The sequence below is a fragment of the Bombus pascuorum genome, chromosome 13 (genome assembly GCF_905332965.1).
Source record: "Bombus pascuorum chromosome 13, iyBomPasc1.1, whole genome shotgun sequence".
Taxonomy (NCBI): Eukaryota; Metazoa; Arthropoda; class Insecta; order Hymenoptera; family Apidae; genus Bombus; species Bombus pascuorum.
This window is the reverse complement of record NC_083500.1, coordinates 10,073,635-10,095,924: the sequence shown is the minus strand read 5'-3', so window position 1 is coordinate 10,095,924 and position 22,290 is coordinate 10,073,635. Positions and strand designations below refer to the sequence as shown.

The 22,290-nt window shown below is 38.0% G+C and overlaps 1 protein-coding gene across 8 annotated transcripts in view; it reads right to left on the bottom strand.

Annotated features, from left to right (window-relative positions):
• The window catches only part of LOC132913825 (tubulin monoglutamylase TTLL4-like), a 255,140-nt gene that overhangs the window by 19,924 nt on the left and 212,926 nt on the right, over nucleotides 1-22,290 (bottom strand). Inside the window, exon 1 of one of the 8 annotated variants that reach the window (XM_060972430.1) lies at nucleotides 2,793-3,378. The exons of the other annotated variants lie outside the window; for them this stretch is intronic. The gene's annotated coding sequence lies outside the window, so the exon portion shown is untranslated. Of the gene's footprint in view, nucleotides 1-2,792; nucleotides 3,379-22,290 lie in introns of those variants that run through there. 8 annotated transcript variants of the gene reach the window in all.

Here is a 22,290-nt window from a genome sequence, read left to right as displayed (position 1 = left end):
ATAATCGAACCAGTTTAAGATCGATTTTATTTTAACGTTTTACGGACGACTACGATATTTCAATGTTGCGCTTGCTTAATGTTTCACTGGTTCCAAGAAGATGATACATCGATAACGAGGAGAAATATCTTTACAGAGAATGAAGAAGAATCGAATATATGTTTAGAAGGAAACTTCGATTGCCTACCTGCCATAAGCTGCTACGAGGATTAAAATCTTTAAAAGATTCGATATATTGCGTAACAAACGTTAACAGAGTATAGATTAACAAAATATCGATAAATGAATGCTGAAAAATGTCTACAGAAAAGAACGTCATCGTTAATCACAAACGATGTAACGTTAATATTAAAACGAAGACAGAAAACTAACAGAAATCTCTAATTGCTCAATAAATCAAAGTCTGCATAAGTTAACGCTTCTAGACAACAGCGTCTATAATATAAAACTCGTTTCAAAGAAACTAAAATGTAGGTACATTTGCGACTAATTTCTTCGTGGTGAGGAAACGGCTTTGGTTTGCACTGACACATCAATAAAACTAGAATGTAAGATATATGAGAAGGTATATAAATTATACAAAAGACGAAGAATAAGACGATAAGTTACATTTTCTATTTTTCATAAGGAAGTAGTTCTAAAATTTAGTATATCGTTCGATGATCAAAATCGTCCATTTGTTTGACACGAAAACTCAACGTATATTTCTCCATCGATTTTTCCATCGTCGTGATACTAAAATATCGAATATATTAAAATATAGTTTGTTCAACCAGTTGTATCTTGCATTAATACAAAGCATAACTATAAAACCACATCGTTTAACTATAACACTTGGAGTCTAACAGGTTCTCTCCACGTTTAGCTATTTGAATAAAAATATTCTTTACTTATCCATTAAAGGCCCATTTCAGGCCTGGAACCATCGCGATGCTATATATCGGGTGAATTTTTTCGAATGTAGCAGGCGTTAACGGGTTAATCATAAAGCAGCATTAAAATCGAAGAAACCGATAGAAAGATACCTGGCGTTTCCTACGATCTTTAAACAATATTAATAAAATTGCCAGGACAGCGGGATCGTAAATTCGTAAAAATTTCTACGAAAAATTACGAATCGCTCGTTTGTTTCACTCCAATAATTTTAGTATCAAAAATAAAGTTTACATTCACTTCCTTTCCTTGAAAACCGGGAAGGATCTTACAATAAAACTGTGCAGATACATCAATTTGCAGTTAAACGCGGTATCGCGAAACAGGTGCACGCGTCGTCATTAATTTCATCGTGACAGAACGATCCCGGTCGAAGAGATCTCCACTGAAAGGGTTTTAAACGTTCGGATCGCGATGAAACGCGATTCTTTTTCCAGGTCGACTGATATAATGCTGCCGACGCGACGTCGAAAACGAGGCATTACCATGAGTGCGTAGCAGCAGAGAGACCGGTAGGATAATTACACTGATTGGTCGTCCGAGCCGGATGTGGTGGCTGGTCGCGCGCGCGCGTCCACGCGACCGTGTGCCTGTTAAGCTGAACAAAACGAGCGTTATCCGCGATGGCACGCCGGTATCATCGAGACACACTGGCTTGCGTTATTATTAATCGTATTAACGACCCTGCAGTGATGTGATACTATCCTAACGATCGGATTCAAACCTCGTCTTCGCCAGGCGCTTTTATTCTTCCCTTCTTTCCACGAGCTACTTTAATTTAGATCTTTCGAATGATCGACTCGTTTCCCTTTTATTTTACATCAATATTGCTTTGCGAGATTATGTCGCCAGAGAATAAATGCTCGGGCAGTAGGTTGGAATATTAAAAATTGACGAATAGGTGAATTATATAATAATATCGTGTGAGACGGTTGGCACAATGTTAATGCGTCTTTTAACGGGATATGCCAATTTAGATGTTTCGAAGGATTCGTTTTTCTTCCATTTGCCAGGAGTATAATTTTCCGAAATTAGGAAGAACTTTTTCGAAATATTAAAAATTAATCAGTTTATACATTATTTAATCCTCTACTTTGTAATATCGTATATTTGTGGATGGTACTTGTTAATATCGTTTTTCGAAGGGATGTTTTAATTTGGATCTTTTAAAAGATTGTTGGTTGCTCCCCCTCTCATCAAGTACGGTAGAGGAATTTTTCTGAAGTCGTAAAATTTATCTGATGTGATAGATATATCCTTTAAGTAAGGATAAGACTCTTACGTAACTAGTAAATCCAAATCCCCTTAGTCTGGCATATTACGTGTATATAACAAATAGGCTTAAATCCTTTTAGTATAAGCATTAAGTATTTTAGATATTTGTGTTTAAGTATTACGTGCATATAGCTAGAAATACTAATATATATATATATATATAATACAATAGCTAAAAATAATATTGTCATGTTTCCGTAGACATCCTTATTGTATGTTAAATTCCATTCGAATGATCGGGCAATAAAACGTTTGACATTCGATCATTCAAAACAGTAACTTTAACTGCAGAATTCATTTGTCTAAACCGTTGGTATATTTGCCTTTCATAAGGTGTACAAAGACCCTCATAAATAACCATAGAACAATTGAATATCCCTTAAGCTTCGAAAACTATATCCATAGCTCGGACCTTTCTCCGAGTACCCGAAAGTACCCAAAAATATTCAAAAATGGTATACGCAGAAAGGCAAGATGCGTGACTATTTGCGTCGACAAAAAGAGACAAAGAATAAAAAAAGAAGGAAAAAAGACGAGCACGATAGAAAGAGAGCGCGGGAGAGGAGCCTAAGTAAGTGAGTTACCTGAAAGGGGCAATCAATATCGTCCAACGAAGCCAGTGCACGTACGAGGAGGCATCGAACGCCGGAACAGCATGTTTACCGAAAAAGCAGCAGAGCGTCTTCGATCCGCTCGGCTCTCCCTCTTCTGGTCTAACGTTCGGTATTACTATATACCGAGACAATCAGGCCGGGACACGGTATCACGGCAGAGAAGGTGGAAGAAGAAGAGTAGTCAGCGACCCGGCGCACCACCATCGGCAGCAGTTCAGCGACGCTAATTCGGAACGTGCTGGTATACGAAACGGTTCCGCACTGTTCCTCGTCTCCCTCTTCTTCATTCTCGCACCGAAAGCGCTAGTAGATCGTTCGTTCTCGCTTCAAATCGCGCGTCGTTCGACTCGCCCATCCTCGTCGAATGGCGAACCCCCGGCGCAAGGTTCACGATTCTTTCTCTCTCTTTTCCTTTCTTTCTCTTCTTCTTTCACCGCAGAATGGGTAGCCGCCTCACCTCCGAAATTCCTCGCTTGTACACTCTTGGCTCGTGCTACGAGAAACGTGGGAAGATTCTCAGGCCTGAGGAAGCCCTGAACGTCCCCACCACGTGCAAGGAACACGCGTTCGCAACCGTCTGCGTGGCCTTTGTGCATGCGCACACCATTACGAGTGTACGTTACATGTATACGTATGCTGATACGCTGGCCAAACACACATACACGCGAATGCTCTTTATGTGGGAACACAGAGAGAGGAGTCTCGTATCTTTCTTGCACTTGGATGGTCGCATTGTGCACCGAGCCGTGAGTCCTCTTTGTAAGAGAAGAGGAGCCAACCTGGCCCGGTAATGTAACCTTAGCGTGGCCCCATTGCCGCTTGTTGTGCACATAATACGAGGCTATTGTACCGAGCACGGGCCATATTGTTGCCCACATCTCGGTCGGCACCCTGCCCAACACACCGACCGACGATCCCCTTTCCTTATTTTCTTCCTTGCTTCGCTCGCTACTTTTTTTTTCCTTGTATTCTTTTTGCTTTCTTCCTCCTTATGATTCCCCTTTATAGGGCAGATTCTCCAGACTGACATCGCGCTGCATCCTTCATAATCCGAATCTATGCGAACGACGAGGCGGAAGGTGTAAAAGGGTAGAGTTTCTTCAGAGTGACTCTCGAGTGGTTGCGTTTGATATATGGTGTTTTGAAGATGCTTAATTTCTCCTGATCTTGGGAGATTGCTTTGGTGCTACGAATAGACGGCGTTGCTCGTAAGATCGCGTTTGGATGAGCCGTGGTATGGTAATCGGTAATTGTGTGTAAATCTGATTGTGGGAAGCGAGCAAAGGTTAAAAGGTTTAAAGGGACGCTTGGGTGGTTGCGTCTGGGAAACAGCGTCTCGCAGATTAATCGATTAATTCCTTTTGTTTTTGGTTTGTGTCGTGAATAGGTGACGTTGTTAACGCTTGGTAATTAGTGTGCCATTCTTCATAAAAGCGTCTGGCGATTAACGTACTGACGTATCGATAGTAAATTCTTTAGCAAGAATTATACTCATCGTAGTTACGTGAGCGATAATACTTAGAATGTTTATTAACAATTGCTCGTAATTATGAAATTCTGTAGAATCGTTTTATCGCTTGACGACTACCTTATCTCGAGACTGAATTATAAACCACAAAAATGGTAATAGTTAAACACGCGATATTAATACAAGCGGTGATATTTAAATAGCAAACATAGTAGAATGTATGTACGTTAGGCGATGTATATGTAAATATTCTCACGGTTGAAAATGTTCTTTTGTAAACATTCTCTAGGCTATCAGAATTTTCCAGGGAGTCGCTCGACTTCTGTTCGTGCATGCTCCTAACATTTTCTCACTGAATTCGCGACGCGTGTCTGTGAAGCTGTGTGCTATTCTACTGTCGAAAATCTCGACGTTAATACGCGTACCTTGCTCGAGATGCGTTGTATTTAGTAACTGCGTATTATTTGCATCTCAGTTTTCTAATTCTCCATTCACACGTTTCTACACCACTTTTGATAGCTTCGTTGAATTAAAACGTATTCATCTAATCGTCTATTAAACATCGTTATAATTAAATTTAGTATCTCGTCGAGACCTCTGCGTACCTTTCTCCTCGCATATTTGAGAGTAAGCTCATTTTACAACACACTTTTTTACATTTTTATATCAAAATATATAACAAAGGTTTATATTCAAATTTAATTAGTTTAATTTAAATAGTTTATTTAAAGTCATTTCTGTTATTCGTTTATTTCAATAAATAATTGGTTCTAATTATTGCAAATTGCTGATTTATCATACCATTTATTTATTTTATACAGTTAGTCTATTTTTTCTTTGTAGAATATTAGCTGATCGCGTGTTTTCTTCGAGAGAATAAGAATCGACGATCCATTCGTTAACTAATCATGCAAATGTGTTGATGTTTGCTTGTTTTCTAACAAAGGCAGACGTGTTGCAACATGTATATTCTCTTTTTATTGAAGCAATGGCATATCTGATAAATAATTCACAATATTTGTCACGTAACACATAGCATTCGCATTTGCATCGTTCGCGTTCGTTTAATTAAATTTCATTCGATTTAATCTCGCTTCGTTTCATTTAATCAAACTATTGTTCTAATCCTGTCGGCGTTCGGCACACGTATATTAGATCAAGTTTCTCCGTTAACGATTCAGAGAAGTTTCGGTCGACGTGCACTTTTTGCAGCGGAGAATTCGTTCGCTAAAAGTGCAGAGCGTGCTGTGAACGCCTATAGGCGTCACGGTAAATGGGTCACTCGGGCTATGCTTGGATGGAAGCGTGCGATTGTTATCGACTAGCTGAACGTCGAAAGGGTTAGGTCGAACGATACAGTGGGTTAAATGGATTCGTTACGGTTGCTTTAGATTTTTCACGGTTCATTGCGAATGTCAACTTTGGTCGCGTCAACGTGATACAACACGGGAAAGCGTAGTCCTCGAAATTGCAATTATTCAACGGCGTGACGGATTTATTTTATAATATTTTGCAAACAGTCGAAACGAAATGATTTTATTTTATAGAATAAGATCTATTATCTGCCAGAGCAGATAAAAAGAATAATTTTGAAAAAGAACAATTTTCAATGAATTTTGAGCAATAATTTTTGAGACGTATAAATTTATTTTCTTCATCAACGTAAGCTTCGATTGGAAAAATAATATCTGTCCGATGCTTCTGAGAGTGCGTGCTCGTTGCTAACATGGCGCGTATAATAAATTACATTTTTATAAGTTTGCAAATAATTTTTTACTTTTCCTGGAAAACGTGTTTGAGCCGTGTACACCACTTTTGAAACGCTTCTGCGATATTTCATCCATTTTTATCACTTTTCCATTTAATAAGCAACTCTTATATGCACAAACGTACCTGGTCAACCAAAGTAATCTTGAAAACCTCGTGATTTTCTCAGATGAGTTGAGTCGTTAAAAAGTTACATAAATTAGTCTGTCCGATATTGCAGCGAAGAACTGGTGGTAATTATGAACGGATTAAACCATGACGACACAGGAACATTCAGAAACGTTTCATTACACCGGTCGTTTACAAACTAGCAGACAAATATTTATACGTCCGGATTTAATCCGTTGCCTTCGAACTTGTCACGAGATTTGTAGGAAACAGCTTGCACTGGAACCTTGACGGATAAATCGGGAAAATCTGGTTATTTCGGAAAAAATATAAAGATAAAGGTATACTGTTTATTGTGGTATGCGGGTACTAATACGATTCCTGCATAGTAATTACTTTTACGTTCAGACAGACTCACGTCGAGTTCTCACTTTTACGAATCCTGTTATGAATTTCGATAGCTTTTTCATTGGAAGAAACATATTTTGTTTAAAATTTCATAATATACATATCTTCCCATTGCACGTACGATCTTTTTTAAATATAGTAGAATAAGTAGTAATAAGTAGAATAACAGAAATATATAGAATAAGAAATAATTTCAAATTTAATAGTGGAGTTCTTGTAAATAATTTGCAAGGAAATAAATTCAAAGGAAAAACGCCTGACGTGCATAATATTCAAAAACGTACATATAAAACATGTAAAATAAAATAATTCTTATCAGACTGTGGACTTTATGCAAATTCACATATTTCAACGTATAATTGAAACAGTAAATTTTCGGTAGGAAATTCTTTTACCTACCAGGCACTATAGATAGCACTATACTTTAGGCATCGTACACGTCTCTTCAAGTTGCGTGTATTCCGTGCAATGGTACACTTTTCTACAATTTTATCTACAAACGCAAAAACTTCGTAGTGTAATTATTATAGCATTTAAGAGACGCAAGAAAGCACTGTTTAAACTTCATTATACCTGTGCTCATAAAAATATGAATTTTTGCGTAAACGTTGGCCGTGTCCGGTCATAAGAAATGCGAAACTTCGCCAAGGTAATTGCGGATATTCGATAATTTCGTCTATGAAGTAATTAAATTACGACAGCGATAAAACCGCAAAGAAACACGTGCACGATTGCATGAGTCATGAAACGATCGTTTTCGTGAGCATCTTCGGATACTCTACTTTTTTCTCCTCTTTGTCTGTCCGTTTTTTCCATCGACTTCATTACCGTATTGGATTAATGACCGGCAAGATGGCCAGCATCGATGTTTCCGACTCGTTTGCGCGGTGAATAATCGGGCATTAAGTCGAACGGATTCTCTTCCTACTCATCAAGGGCCACGGAGGCGGTCTTTTAATCGACTTGGCGTTAACGCCACGATCGCGTAGCAAACACCTGTGAAAGCAAAAAGAGCCGATGCTGTTACTTCTTCACGCCGTTAATGGATGTTTATTTTCAGGACGCGATACCTTTCGGTTCGAATGAGAGCGGCTTCGTGAGTCGAGGATTATTCGGTTCACGTCCGTCATCCCCGATATGGATAAATGTTAATTCGTACGTGCAAGACCGTGGAAAGGATCAGATGGTGAGATCTCTCGCCGTGAGTATCTAAATCACCGATGATGCAAGCGATCGCCGTTGAATCGCTTTGACGAAGGCTCAAGGGTTTAATCCTTGAAGAATTTTTAAAGCTCGTGTCAGTGGATTACGCGTGTCGTGTAATATACTTACGCTGCACTGATGTGGATAATTATGAACTCGATCCTATTTTTAGATTTGTCGAAGAAACGTTGAAACAATCTTTGGGACAATATAATTACAACGTGGAAAGAACAGTTGACAGACTCGTCTGTATAATTTCATATTATTGGGCTGGCAATTAAGTGATTGCGGATTTGTTAATACCACCTCATGACAGTACAGTAAAACAATAATATACAGTAAAACAATATAATTGTAACATGGGAAGAAAAGTTGTCAGACTCGTTTGTATAATTTCATATTATTGGGCTGGCAACTAAGTGGTTGCGGATTTTGTCATTAGGTAGTATTGACAATATAATGTACAGTAAAACACTATAATTACAACATGGAAAGAAAAATTGATAGACTCGTTCGTATAATTTCGTATTATTGGGCTGGCAACTAAGTGGTTGCGGATTTTGTCATTAGGTTGTATTGATAAATCCGCAATCACTTAGTTGCCAACCCAATATAATGTACAATAAAACAATATAATTGTAACGTGGAAAGGAAAGTTGTCAGACTCGTTTGTATAATTTCATATTATTGGACTGGCAATTAAGTGATTGCAGATTTGTTAATACCACCTCATGACAGTATAGTAAAACAATAATATACAGTAAAACAATATAATTGTAACATGGGAAGAAAAGTTGTCAGACTTGTTTGTATAATTTCATATTATTGGGCTGGCAACTAAGTGGTTGCGGATTTTGACATTAGGTTGTATTGATAAATCCGCAATCACTTAGTTGCCAACCCAATATAATGCACAGTGAAACTGAAGCACAAAAATTGTCTTTTGAAGTTTGTAAGAAATGTAATTTTCTCTTGTTTCTCTTGCATTTTCGGCTGCCAGGAGATATAAACTCGATGTTAACTTTGTCACGCTTTCATTCAATGTTTAATGAATTTGCCTTTAATTTTGATTGCTATGTTTTGATTGGATCTGTTAGGTACACTATCCGCTAACTTATTTAGAGTTTCGTTCTGAACATCCGCGGGTTTTAGTATTTTTTTAAATTCTACGATATTTTCTACAGGTGGCTTTCCCTAGTCGTAAAATCTTCTCGCTGGAATTCCCCACGGGTTGTCGATGACGTTCAGATTAAGACACGATGCTGACCATGTTAAATAATTCCATTGAGAAAAAACGTGAAACCACTTTTTTTTTACAACGGCGGCCGTATGAATAGCGGCATTGTCTTGTTAAAAAGTTGTCGTTTTGTCTGCCGGTTCAGTGATGAAAGGCAATAATTTGCCATGTCACGTGTCCTGATATCTTGTAGCGTTCAATTCACCCTTTGCAAAAATAATTTCACTGCAGGCATGATCAATGCTCTCTTGGAAATATCGAAGAAATAATGCAGCAAATGTGTTTGATTGTATAATTATACACAACGCTAAATAGCCACGTTTAATATGGCAAGGGATCTTGTCCACCATATTAACTCTTAATTGCATTTCTAACTCTCGACTGATGTCATTGGGTCACTAATGTTTGTAATATTTTAGAATTTCATCATTTGTGATGATAATACGTCGGAAAATTGTATGCGCAACATGTACCGAAGACACAAACATGTTATATAATGAGACACATGTGTGATAGTTTGCTATCGTTAGGGCACTTCAGTGTAGACTTGATTTATTTGTACGATCAGAAAATGATAAACTATGCATGTCACATATGTGACACTGGATTCTTACGAACACTATAGCGCGTCAGACGTGCATGAAAAAAGATCTTGCTACACACTGAAACGGTAATACCAATAATTAACATTCTTCCAATAAAAAGTCTACAAAGGACGTTGAATCGGTGGATGGAAATTATTGGAAATTAAAGAAGCTTCTTTAGAATCCGATCTTAATTGGAGTTAAATTCAAGGAAGAAGAATAAATAACATAAAAAGGATATGAAAAATTAAAAGATTAACTTTTTTTTATGTTCGACAGTGAAGCTTCGTAAACGGAGAAACAGACGAAGGGTAAAGAGAATGTCCTCCTTTCTTTTTTCAATTTCAATCGTGAAATTTCCAAAGAATTATATTTCCTTTTTAATTTTAATCGCGAAATTTCCAAAGAATAACGTTACTTGCGCTTAAAAGCTGAAATGCCCCGGAACGACCGGTCCACGATTCCTTTGAAGTCGTCCGCAATCGGACACAACGAGCAGATTTTTCATTCGTAGAACCGGTCGACTTCCGTGGCACGATGGCTGTCAGACGGTGCCTCGATTTAATTATCAGAAGCTGGCCGATTTCCACGTCGTCAAAAATCACTTGTTCGATGCCAGACCTCGATGCTTATAGTGACTTTCACCTGAGTCTCAGATTGAGTGGTAAGACTGTCTTGAACGCTTACGCAACGACGCGTGCAAGGGAACACGCGGCTGGGACATAGTCGCACGAGACCAATTAATCACGAGACGAAAAGAGAGCGAAGGAACCTCCTTTTAAATCGTCGTAACACGCGCGCGATCTGCCAACGGCAATCTGTCGCGGTTACGTAAAATTTACGCGCATGCTGAAGCTTGCATCAACTCGTGTAGCGGGTGGAATTCCTGCTTTTTGCTAATTCACGCCGACTCTTTTATCAAAGCTCGAAGAATCCTTTAGGATCTGTTGGAAATTCATTTTTCTACATTTAATCCTCTCACAAGTCATATCGATCACAGCTTCTGTGTGATCGCTTTTTAAAAAGTTACTATGATTAGTATTGCGCGTCTTACGAAAAAGAGTCTCGTTCTCGTAAACGAATTTATCACGAGATGATCTTTCTACATTTAATCCTCTCACAAGTCATATCATCGATCACAGCTTCTGTGTGATCGCTTTTTAAAAAGTTACTATGATTAGTATTGCGCGTCTTACGAAAAAGAGTCTCGTTCTCGTAAACGAATTTATCACGAGATGATAGAAGAAGTAGTTGCAAGTGACAAGGAAAATTAGTAAAGATGATGTCTATAAGGATCCTTTGTCTACGTATTTTAATTTATGCAGTTGATTTATGTTGTGACTGCTGAGCGAATCGTTTATTGGGTTGGCGACTAAGTGGTTGCGGATTTTCTCAATACCAATCCAATATCTCCAGTTGTTTCTTGACTGATCGATTTAACTCACCAAGCGAGCAGTTTACGCACATTGGTACATTTTGTATAAGGAATTAAATAATCCATCTTATTGATATCTTGACAAAGTTATAGATATCGAGTTATTAAGAAACAATTTACCAAAATATCTAATAGATGCACCTTGGTACGTCACCAATGACACAATACATCACGACCTCAAGATTCCCACAGTCAAAGAAGAATTATGCAAATTCAGCAATAGACACAGCACAAGAGTTAACCACCAAAACACTCTTCATGAAAGATATATCCTAGCAAACACGAAGATGGCACCCCGCTGGGGGTAGCCACCCACATGCTATATTTTTATTTCTATTTTTTTTAAACCACTAAGATATAATATTTTACCAAATGTCCTTCTGGTCAAATTGTAAAAACCAATTGTAAAAACCAAAACACTCTAATTACACAATTACTCGACACGTCGGAACAGATCCGCAGGCTACAAAGACATTACACCTTAGACCTAAGCAATAGATTCAAATAGAATCAGACATACTATAAACACTTATTAATCATGTCATAGTACCACGTCAGATAAATTTACTTAAAATTCTCTAACGAGAACTGATTGTAAAATAAACGCAAATAAATAAAAAAAAATATATCGTCGCTATAGCAGTACATACTTCAACAGTAAAAGAATAAGAGTTCACAGCTTTTAGGTACCTCGACACGTTTCAGAAACCAACGGAGCGACATTTGTTCTGTCACAGTCCGTAAGATCAACTGCGTGAAAGAAAACTCGGACAATGGCGAAAGATCTGTAAGAAGAATCTGTAAGATTGGTGCGAGAGGATCGGTTTGGAAATGGGACGGAACCGTCGTCCATTCAATTGGAATTTAACAGTCCGCAAAGGACGGAACACGCGAAAGAAAGAGCGGCGGGTATCACGCGAGGCCCTTCGTTTCGATAAACATCGAAATGACCGCGTGACCTGTTTAGCTCGACTCAATTATGCGCCCCGTGGCCCAGCTACGGGGATTACACCTGCTCTCTGCCAGGATGTCTCGGCGACAGGGTGGCAGAACGAATCGCCGAACGACTTATCGAATCATCGCGGCCGACCAACGGCGAAAAATTATCAGAAAAAAAGGGAAGTAAAAAGAAAAAGACGAGAAAGAGAGAAGGGGAAGAAAAGAGTAAAAAATGAAAAGGAGAGAAGAGGAACAGATGGGGAGGAGAAAATGGCAAGTAAAGAGAAAAAATGGAAAAGAAAGGGAAGAAAAAATGTGGAAGAGAAAGACAGAGAGAAAGAGAGAGAGAGGGCTCCGCGGAGGGCTGCAATTTTCGCGGTTCACATTTTTCTCCATCACCGGCGCCCGCGTACCGTTATATTCGCGGTAATCGCGTCTCATCGTTCCCTCGGTCCGGTTCCTCCTCTTCGGGCCACCTGCTTCGCGTATACACCGTACGACTCGAATTAACGTCGATGTTGACTGAAAGGTTACTCGTACAACGGTCCCCTGCCGGGGCTGCGTGTTTCTACCTTTAATTTTAACTCTTTCGCCATGTACGACAACGTGGCGTGGCCTGGTGTTCGATGCTGCCTCCTCGACGGTTCCACGCGAACCACCATTGGCTTTTGACGATGGTCACTGAGAAATCGTACCAGGAATCGACGATCTTCTATAGAAGTAGAATGATTCTAGTTACTAGAAGGCGGATTTTTATGCATTTTGCAAGGAAAATGGAAAATACGAACAAAATGCACAGAATGCAAATACAGTTATCATAGGACGAGTATGGATAGGTCTTGTTACTATTTTCTTGACTTCTTGATTTTAGTGTCAGCCTACGTGTAATTAAAAAGTGGTATTTTAACATGGAATAGATAAAAGTGCAAGGAATCTGTTGGGTCTACTAGAAATTTAATTAAAGCAAAGAATATTTGAATAGTTTTCAATATATTTTCATCTTTGAAGCTAGGAGGAATTTAGAAATTCAGAATCAATTGAAAGGATGTTTTCGACAATATGGGTATGATAAGAATGTTGATAACAATGTAAATACTGAACTTTAAAATTGTTCCTCTATAAAAGATGGAAGATGTGATTTATCGTGTTCTCGTCTGAAATCTTCGCATAATGCGATGTAATTAACGAAAGTGAATGTAGGAGATGAGAATTATTAAAAAATCGAGCGATCGAGATCTGCCACACGTTGCAGCCTTTCCTTGTACGAGGAATTAGCATTGGAATTACGTGTATCTGCTACAAATCCCACGCGTCAACACATTACGCGGTGTGTAAAATGGCAAGAAAACTAGCTTTCATCGTATTTAACAAAAATAAATCAAAGATCGTAACAAAGAATTAGCATTGAAATTATCTATCCTCCAAATTATCTATATCGCTCGTATATAACGTTCATAAAATTAGCATAGCAAAATTCCGTAAATAACACGATAAAAAATGGTACAAGCTGCTATCGTAGCCAGCTGAAAAGCAAATTACCGCAGCGGCTAGCGTAACCAATTAACTTCATCTATCTTCCTATCATCTCTATCATTTTTCAAATCATTTTTCCAATCTCATCCCTCGAAGCTTATCGATCCATCGAACGATTAATTAATTGCAAATTGATCACGATGAGAAATTCCAGCTGGATCGCGAATAATACCACCGACTGGCCAGATTATGCGGAACAAGTTGTCCTTGGGGCTCTTTATAGATAAAAAGAAGCTCATAAAACGCAGCACGCTGTCGGCTGATGATTTTTGAAATATCCTCCTTTTTCCTTTTTCTTTTTAATTTCATTCGCTGGCTGATCGGTGAATCTAAACGAGCAGCGGACTAATTAACAACTGCTACCGGTTGAACGTTGGCCCGATGAAGCACTTGAGCCGCAGGCGCGATCGTTCTCCACTGACGAACGATATTTCTCGTTCCTCGAACACGCGGCGCCACATCTTTAGTAAAAAAAAAGAACACGCCGCCGCTTTCCGCTTCCAATTGCCCCTCCGACTCCTCCTCTTTCGTCCATTAGCGTTTCGAGTCTTAATTATCCCAACGTTTTCTTCCTTAGTTTTCCCATTAAAAGAATATCCACGCGGTCAGACGCAGACTTTAGGGCGGTTCTGAATTATAACACCGGGTAAGAGGTTAATTTGTCGAGGGATGTCTTTTTCTCCGATGAGCGATACGGGGGTTGAGTCGAGTTTACGTATCCTTGAGGGGATCCAAGCGATTTGTAATTTGATGACGTGGACAGAGAACGATGACACGGTTTGGGGCAGTAGAAATAACACGTACGTTATTGCTCGTAAACGCAGCGATACTTTGGTCGATTTTGCAGGGACAATATGTAGAAATTAACAATGGATTGGTAATTAGAAGCAACACTTGCTATCCTTCTTTTCTGAAGTTAAATTATATGCCGGAGATGAAAGGACCTCGGGGCCTTTCCTTTGGAATGTTTGGGGAAGTCCCCAATACTTTAGTCCAGAATTTGTATTATAGCCGTACTTAAATAATAAAACTGAGAAATACCTGTTTGTGATTCAGTCCGATTATATTCGCCCGAGATTTATGACAGTGGGCTTGGGCTCGAAGTGACATAACGGGTCGCTGAACGTAGCCACTGTCACGAGAGGGACGTGTACCTAACAGAGTTATGGAGTAATTAAATAGCTCTCCTTAAAAACAAAGATTGACCCGAGTGATACAGAGAGGTATATAAGAACAGTTGCACTTGGACCGAGGTTCAGTCAGATAAGTCCTATGTGCACCGAGGACAAGTACGTTGAGTCACACCCGCATCGTGGATCAGTAAATTGAGTTTGACTTAGACTGTGGAAGAAATCGCATTCGTCATCCCGTTCATTCATTATCATTGACATCTCGATTATTCGATCGCCGCTATTACCTGTTAAACTCAGTAATAATTACATTTGTATCAGTAAAATATCCTCTATAATACAGAACAACGATGGTCAATTCACGTGAAGATTCATTATACGCCCCTAACTCAAATGATAACCCGACATATATATATATATATATCAAGAATTATTGCAATAATAAATATCATTAGTTACATCAACATTGAAAGCCTTTCTATCGGTTTAGAAGATCCTTTTTAATCTATCTTCCGGTTGGAGAATTGCAAAATCCAGCCACGAAGAGTTTGTCACGTAAAATTAATGATAGAAAAGGAGTAGCTGAGCAATAACTTAACTTGACCGTGCTTTTATAATTCTGTAGGCTTTTACTCGCGAAAATGATTAAGTATAAAGTATTACAACGAAGTAGCGAAGTTAAAATAGTTGTTCAAATCACGGCCAAACAAGTCTCAAGACTAGTCTCGTGGTCGAATGCTTGCAATTTTTATATGTTGCGTTTGTAGGTGTCGAAGGGTAAAGGCAGGATCCTGATAGCCCTACGTAAAGGGGAAAGTGTAATGTTGGGCCATGTGCAAAGGTCATAAAGGACATAAAAGATATAACTTAGAAAACACGAAGCTGGCACCCCGCTGGGGGTAGCCACCCACATTCTATATTTATTTTATTTTATTTCTTTTATTTACCAATGAGATATAACACTTTACCAAATGCCCTTCAGGACAAATTGTAAAAACCAAAATAAAATAAAAAAAAAATGTGCAAAGGTCAAGTCAAAACCTAACGGTTCGCTGTCAGGTAGCATGGAATGGCGTGGATTTGGATATATCTATTCAACCGTAGTAAAGCAAAAACATTAATTCAAGGAATTGGAAACATTTGTAATTCAGAAACTGAAAATACGTTACAAATATTTTAAGTTAAACTAAATAAAAAAACCCTATCCGCCAACAATGCGAAAAGGCGAATGGAAACAGAATGTTCTTTCTCCACGATTGTCTCAATCACGTGAAACCCTGTGCGACAGCTTGAATAGGAGTAAAGGGGCGAATCTTGTAACCCGTAGCGAATGATTTAACGCCCCCACTATGGTGTAAGCCGGGTGCGTCGTCGAAATTAGGCTCGAAAATCATGACACGTCCCCTCGACGATTGCTCGTTTGCACGGAGGGTTGTTCGTCCTCATTCCGACGCACAGGTGGTGTGTCTCCGTTTCGTGGGAACCGGTCGATCGGAGTCTTCCCGTGTTGAAACGGCCAGAACTGACGAAGGGCCTCGCAGGCCTTCCACCCCCCCCCCCTGCACGACTATCCACCCCGTGGCGAGGGCCCAGAAAAGCCTCACAAGTGTGTCGTATAGCCGCCCTGAATCGGGCCCATTCTTCTCTTCGCTCGTTTGCCTTCGTCGGGGTCTCCTTTTGATCGAGATGGATGCGGGGGCATGTGCGTTGGTTAGAGGGATGGAAAAAAGCTGCGTGCTGTGCGTGTGCTGCTCGTGTGCTACGCTTGTGCCGCGGTTCACGCACGCATGCCACGACTTGGGCGGTTGTGCGGTGTCTATGGCTAATTCGGTTGGCTCCAGAGATTCGAAAGACGATTTGTGGCAGCCAGACGTGACGAAATCGTTATTTGTTAAACAACCATAATCGTATGTTATTTTTGAAAATTGTTGCAGTGGAAATAAACAGAATTCTCGGTTTCTTAGATTTTATTTACGAAAAAAATTCCAACGAAAAGTTGCAAAGATACTGCTTGTCAGATTTTACTTTCCGACGTGTTTATAACTTTGGAATCGATTATTTATTATTTATTGATTTTGTAAGATGAAATATTTTGAAGAATTGCAAGGGCCATTCCAAGCGATGCACCGATGAAGAGGGCGACGTGTTCGAAAGAACCGAGGGACCTTATAGTTGTACCTTATAGCGAAAGGCAACGACGAGAAATCGTTGAAAAAAATGAAAAAAATATTGCCTGATTGCGAGGCGATATTTACAAACGACGGAGTACTTACATCCTGTTAGACCGCGATATTCGACGCGTCTCAAACGAACCAGCACCATTTGCCACGCTCTAAAATAACGTCTCTTATAAACCAGCTGACAAGCTTGCAAAATAACACACCATTAGCTGTACGTGCATATATGTACGTATCAACGAAAAATCGTTAACATTCTTACGAGCTGAAATACAGTCGTTAAGAACTTCCGTAAACTGGCTACTTTGCCGCTTATACGAAGGAGGAGCTGCACGATATTCATCGACAGCGTCAGCCTGGCCGAATTTGTTATCTGAATCGAGCGTTCTCGCTTCTGGAACTAATGGAGCAGCGATAAAAGGAAGCTGGAAGCGATATCGAACGATCTGCGTAAGGAACGGCGGCGGTATTTATCGATCGTAACGCGAAATTCCAAATATTTGGTGCATCGAGCCACCTTGGCTTTCCTCGCTTCATTTTTGTCCCGTGGGTTTTACCCGTAATTCCAAGTGAACGGAAACCAGTCACCGAAGGAGTAGCGTTGGGAATGATACTTCTCGCCAAAATCACTCACAGTAGCTACGAAAAGCATTTCTACATGCTCTTAGCTTCCGATAAAGCGCTCTTTGATCCAGCGTCGTTTTATCCTCGTAGAATTCAACTTCTGTAGCCATATGAATCGATAATGATCTGTCGGATGACGTGGAATCGTAAACGTTGCAGTGAATTCATATAATTGTGGACATACATACACGTACAATACATTTTGTAGCCTCTGTACACTAATGCACTAACATCTATACAGTAACTTTTTACACTCAGATTGTAACTGGACTGACAGACATTTATACAAACTCAGACTTTCGCGAGTATACGGCGGCGAATGGAAAGAAGTTTGAAATCGACGAACACGAACTTTGGTCATTTTTCTAGTAAAAGTTTTTTATTGCGCTGAATGTAGATCCATTTTGCAAAATTATGGTGTCTTCTTATACTTTTTGTTTTATAATTCTTTCATTGGTCATAGTAATTAAAACAGTGCAATGTTGGGGAAAATTATTTTACCTGCTCGACGATACAGAGAGTAATATATTTGGAATATTTCAGTGTAATTAAAAAAGAAAGGAATCTTAGAAAGATTATTTTACCCACTAAAGGATATTTCCTACATTTTCTGCATTTTACGCGTTTTTGCACCTCAAAACTTTCCATAATGTATAAATACATTAAAAAATGTGCAAAAATAAATGGAAACGAAGATGAGGATCGAAGCGTAAAAATTGGTGGATCGTGACAGGGTTAAGTATCAAATTGTTCGATTGTCATCGATACGTATCGCATCAGTCCCATCACTACCGGCCACTTATACAATTTCGACGTTGCCCCGGCCCACATCCCACTGAAAATATAACATTTCCGAACGAAATTTGCATACACTGTAGCCTCGGAGCGACAAACGCCCATTCGATAAACTTTTCGTTTTAATAAACCGTGCAATTGCCCTCGGGGCTGACTCATGTTCGATGTCTTTTAGTCTTATACGGTACAAAAAATGGATACACAGTTGGAAAATGATCGGTTTGCACGGTGGTTTTCATTATTAATATTGTTCCGCGCTGTTGGATAAATTAGCGGTACTATATTGCCGTTGATTAATAGTTATTACTGTTATCGATGGAATCGATTTCTTTTTTCTCATCCTCCATCGATTTCGCATCGTCCATTTGTCCTGAATTCGTGTCGGTATGTGTATATTATAGTAATTTGCGAAAGAATCCAAAAGTACATAGTATTATTCTTAACCTCGTGACGTTTTTGTTTCGGAGTTATCAGGTAAAAAAGAAAAAAAAAAAAGAGGTGAACAATGTTTTTTTCTGTTGAGTGAAATTGAGTTTGTTTATGTAAATAATAATTCCCTTGTCGATATTGTTTAATATAATCTGCTATTTTTGTGTGATAGGTTTTTGGAAAAATTCTACGAAGAAACATTAATATTAAACGATTATTGATTTTAGACATTAAAATTCCATGCAGATAATAAATAAATCTCGTTGTTTTAGGTAAATCTTTAATTTTGCAATAGCGAATTTGAAAAAGGAAATAATTATCCTGAAAATTAATTTATTATTTGGCTATCGGATAAAAATAAGCCTTTAAGTTTCCCTTTTACTGAAACATAACATTTCACTAAATAATATCTGATACTAATCTGTCAACTGTGTTAGAAAAACAAATTAACACTAGAACTACTACACCAGTAAAATCGACTGGTTTTACAATTTTATTTTAAAATTCCTGCTTCGTGTTATATTTTTTTCCACAACGATGTAATGACTTTCGCAACGATAAGTAAAAGAATAATATAATTAATTTTATTTCGTTCTTTATGTATTCAAACTGAAAATAATTTTGTATCAAGGCTACTTATACCAACACCAGTTAAAATAGTTGATACTTTTCGAAGCGTAAAAGGGTCCTGCAATCTGTTTATCGAATCCCAATTAACCAGTTTCCTCGTTTTCTACAATTTCCCACACGTTTCTCAAATTTTTACCGCGTATCGTTCGATACGACGATATCAGTTATCAGGAAAATTCCGGATCGATCGCTAGATCGCTAGATGCTAACGCTGGAAATACCACAGCAATGAAAATGACTGATTCTACAATTTTATAAATTTTTCAACCTTCGTTTAGGGATCATGGTCTCATATGGATTAATAATATCATAAATGTACTACATAACATGGAATTCTTTTTGTAAGAAAGTAACAAATCAATAAATATAAGAATATTCTATTATTACGTATTTTTTAAAGACGAATCATTTTCACTGGTTTTGGTAAAAATAGCTTCGCGTTAACTATCGGTAGTTCTAGTGTTAATCTGTCGACTCATTGTCGTTTCATTGACGATTCTCTCTCTCTCTCTCTCTCGCTCTGTCTGTCTGTCTGTCTGCCTCTGTCTGTCTGTCTCTGTCTGTCTATCTGTCTGTCTGTCTCTGTCTGTCTCTGTCTGTCTCTGTCTCTCCTAACACGCATAGCACACAATGTCTACCACGACATTAAATGTCAAGTAATATCTGCACGTGTTACTGAAAATGTTATTCTTCGAAAATGCATTCCTAGAATCATGTTTCATTTATAACTGATATTCAATTATTCATATATATATCCATATATTTGCATATAAAAGAAACTTACATTTTCATGTATTAGGATGTCAGGAAAGTGTCTTTCTTTCGCAAACGTATTTTTTGCAACAGTGCATTTTCATACAAACGTGAAACCAAGTCTGCAAAATGTCGCGGTGTTTATCTCAACAGAGTAAAACAGATCGTACGTAATTCGACAAAATAATATAAAACAAAAAACGTGCGTCTATTATTTCCTCATAAAACGAAAGAAACTTTCCGGACAACTTAATAATTCACACACATACACACATCGACTCATGAAAATGCTTTGACACTCGTTAACACCATTTATGAATACGTGTGTCACGTGTGTCGTACAAAATATGATTATATTGGTCTAGTTTGAGAGAAATCTGAAAGTTAGAGGATATTTAGTACAACTACATATTTCGTAGAGATCAGGAAATGAGATTAATCCATTAATTAATCAGCTACAATTTTCAGTGGGTTCACGTTTAGCACAGCTGTCCGTTTTTATATTTCCAATAAATATTCTGTAATTTCTAAATAAATTTTCAGGTTGACTTCAGATTTGATCAATAAAATTAGGACAATCGCGATAATGAAATTTCTTAATGTTCGAATATAACACATACGATATAGACGTAATAATTTTCTATGATAAATGTTGAGATACTTTTATGACAACTCGAAAACATGACTTTTCCACATACTGCAAAGAACAGTTATTAAAACATAATAACACGTTGCTTTGTTAATCACATTTATCAACACGAACTCTCGTAAAACAGCACCAGGTGTCATTTTTTGCTATCAATTTATGCTTGCAAAGAAGTTTAAAGTAATAACTTGAGAAGCACATTTTTCAAGTCGTCTCACTTTTCCAAAGAAGATGCGACGACGTGTCATAATAATCCGGACAAACATAAATCGCCGTCATTAAATCGAACCAAGAATATTCTCTTGTACCTTGGCGAAAAATTGCTTGAAAATAATTTGCCCTATTTCCGATCTTATCGATTCAGTTGTATACCTATTTGCATATTTTCTACTTTGCATATAAATATTTCGTCGGATCTTTTTTCCCACGGACTACTTGTATCAATTTATCAGCCGTAATTACCAAAATAGATTGAAATTTAATTAATAATTATACAAGATAAAACGAAGGTTGTAATTGACATGCAATCACGCATCTTTCAATTTGCTCGATATTCACTGTCGTATCGTGAATCACCGTTGTTACAGATAATTTAAAGGGAAGGCCTGTTGCTTCGATGTGTACACGGGTGTTCTTCTTTCTTTTTTTTTTTTTTTTTTTTTTTGAGCAAGACAAACTGTAAAAGAAGATAATTTTTAACTTTCGAGACTTATTACATAGCAATAAGTGATTATTATATCGTTATTAACCGCCATAAAAATTTGGGAGGTACATGGCCCGATTATTCTTAAGATATTGTTCTGGCCTCCTGCCCTATAACTGAAATTAAAAGCAATAATAAACATTCGGTTTTATGAATACAAGCTGTTAAACGAAGGTTTTGCGACTAATTTTCTATGGTTAATATTGTAACTCTTTCAGATAATACCCTTGGGCCTGTGCAGAAACGATTTATAAGTACAACGTTTCAGAGAAATTTCGTTAACTCTCGACTATTTCGCAAATACGTATTCGAATTTTTCTTAACGCGTAATTTTCTTTGTATTTCTTCGCGTTCCTTTTCGGTTTTCTCCCTTTGTGCTACATTGCAAATAAGAAAATAAGTGGAACTATCTCATGGATCGTTAGAATTTGTCCAAACGATACCTCGCTCTTCGTTATCTTTCAAATCGCTTGAAAATTTAATAGAATTATAATGGAAAATCGGTGGGCTGATTTTCAGAAAAATTTATCTGCAATGTTCCTTAGTAAAGAAGAAAATGTCAAAACGCAAGTACACGAATTTAGGGAATTTGTCAATTGCTGACTATACGATATTAATAAATAAATTAATAATAATATTAATAATAAAGGAATATATGTTATATCTCGAGACAGAAGAAGGAAAAAGAAGAATATATAAAGAAAGAAATAGCACTCGGTGTAAAATCGAAAGATTAAATCTTTCTATCTATAGTTGGAAGAAAGAAATATTCGCATCATACGTTGTAACAATTCAAATGTATGTAAATATATGCACACACTTCATATAAGTGGGGAATTATGTGTTTTTTGAACGATTAGAGATAGAAAATAATATTGCAGAGAAAACTTAAACGCCGT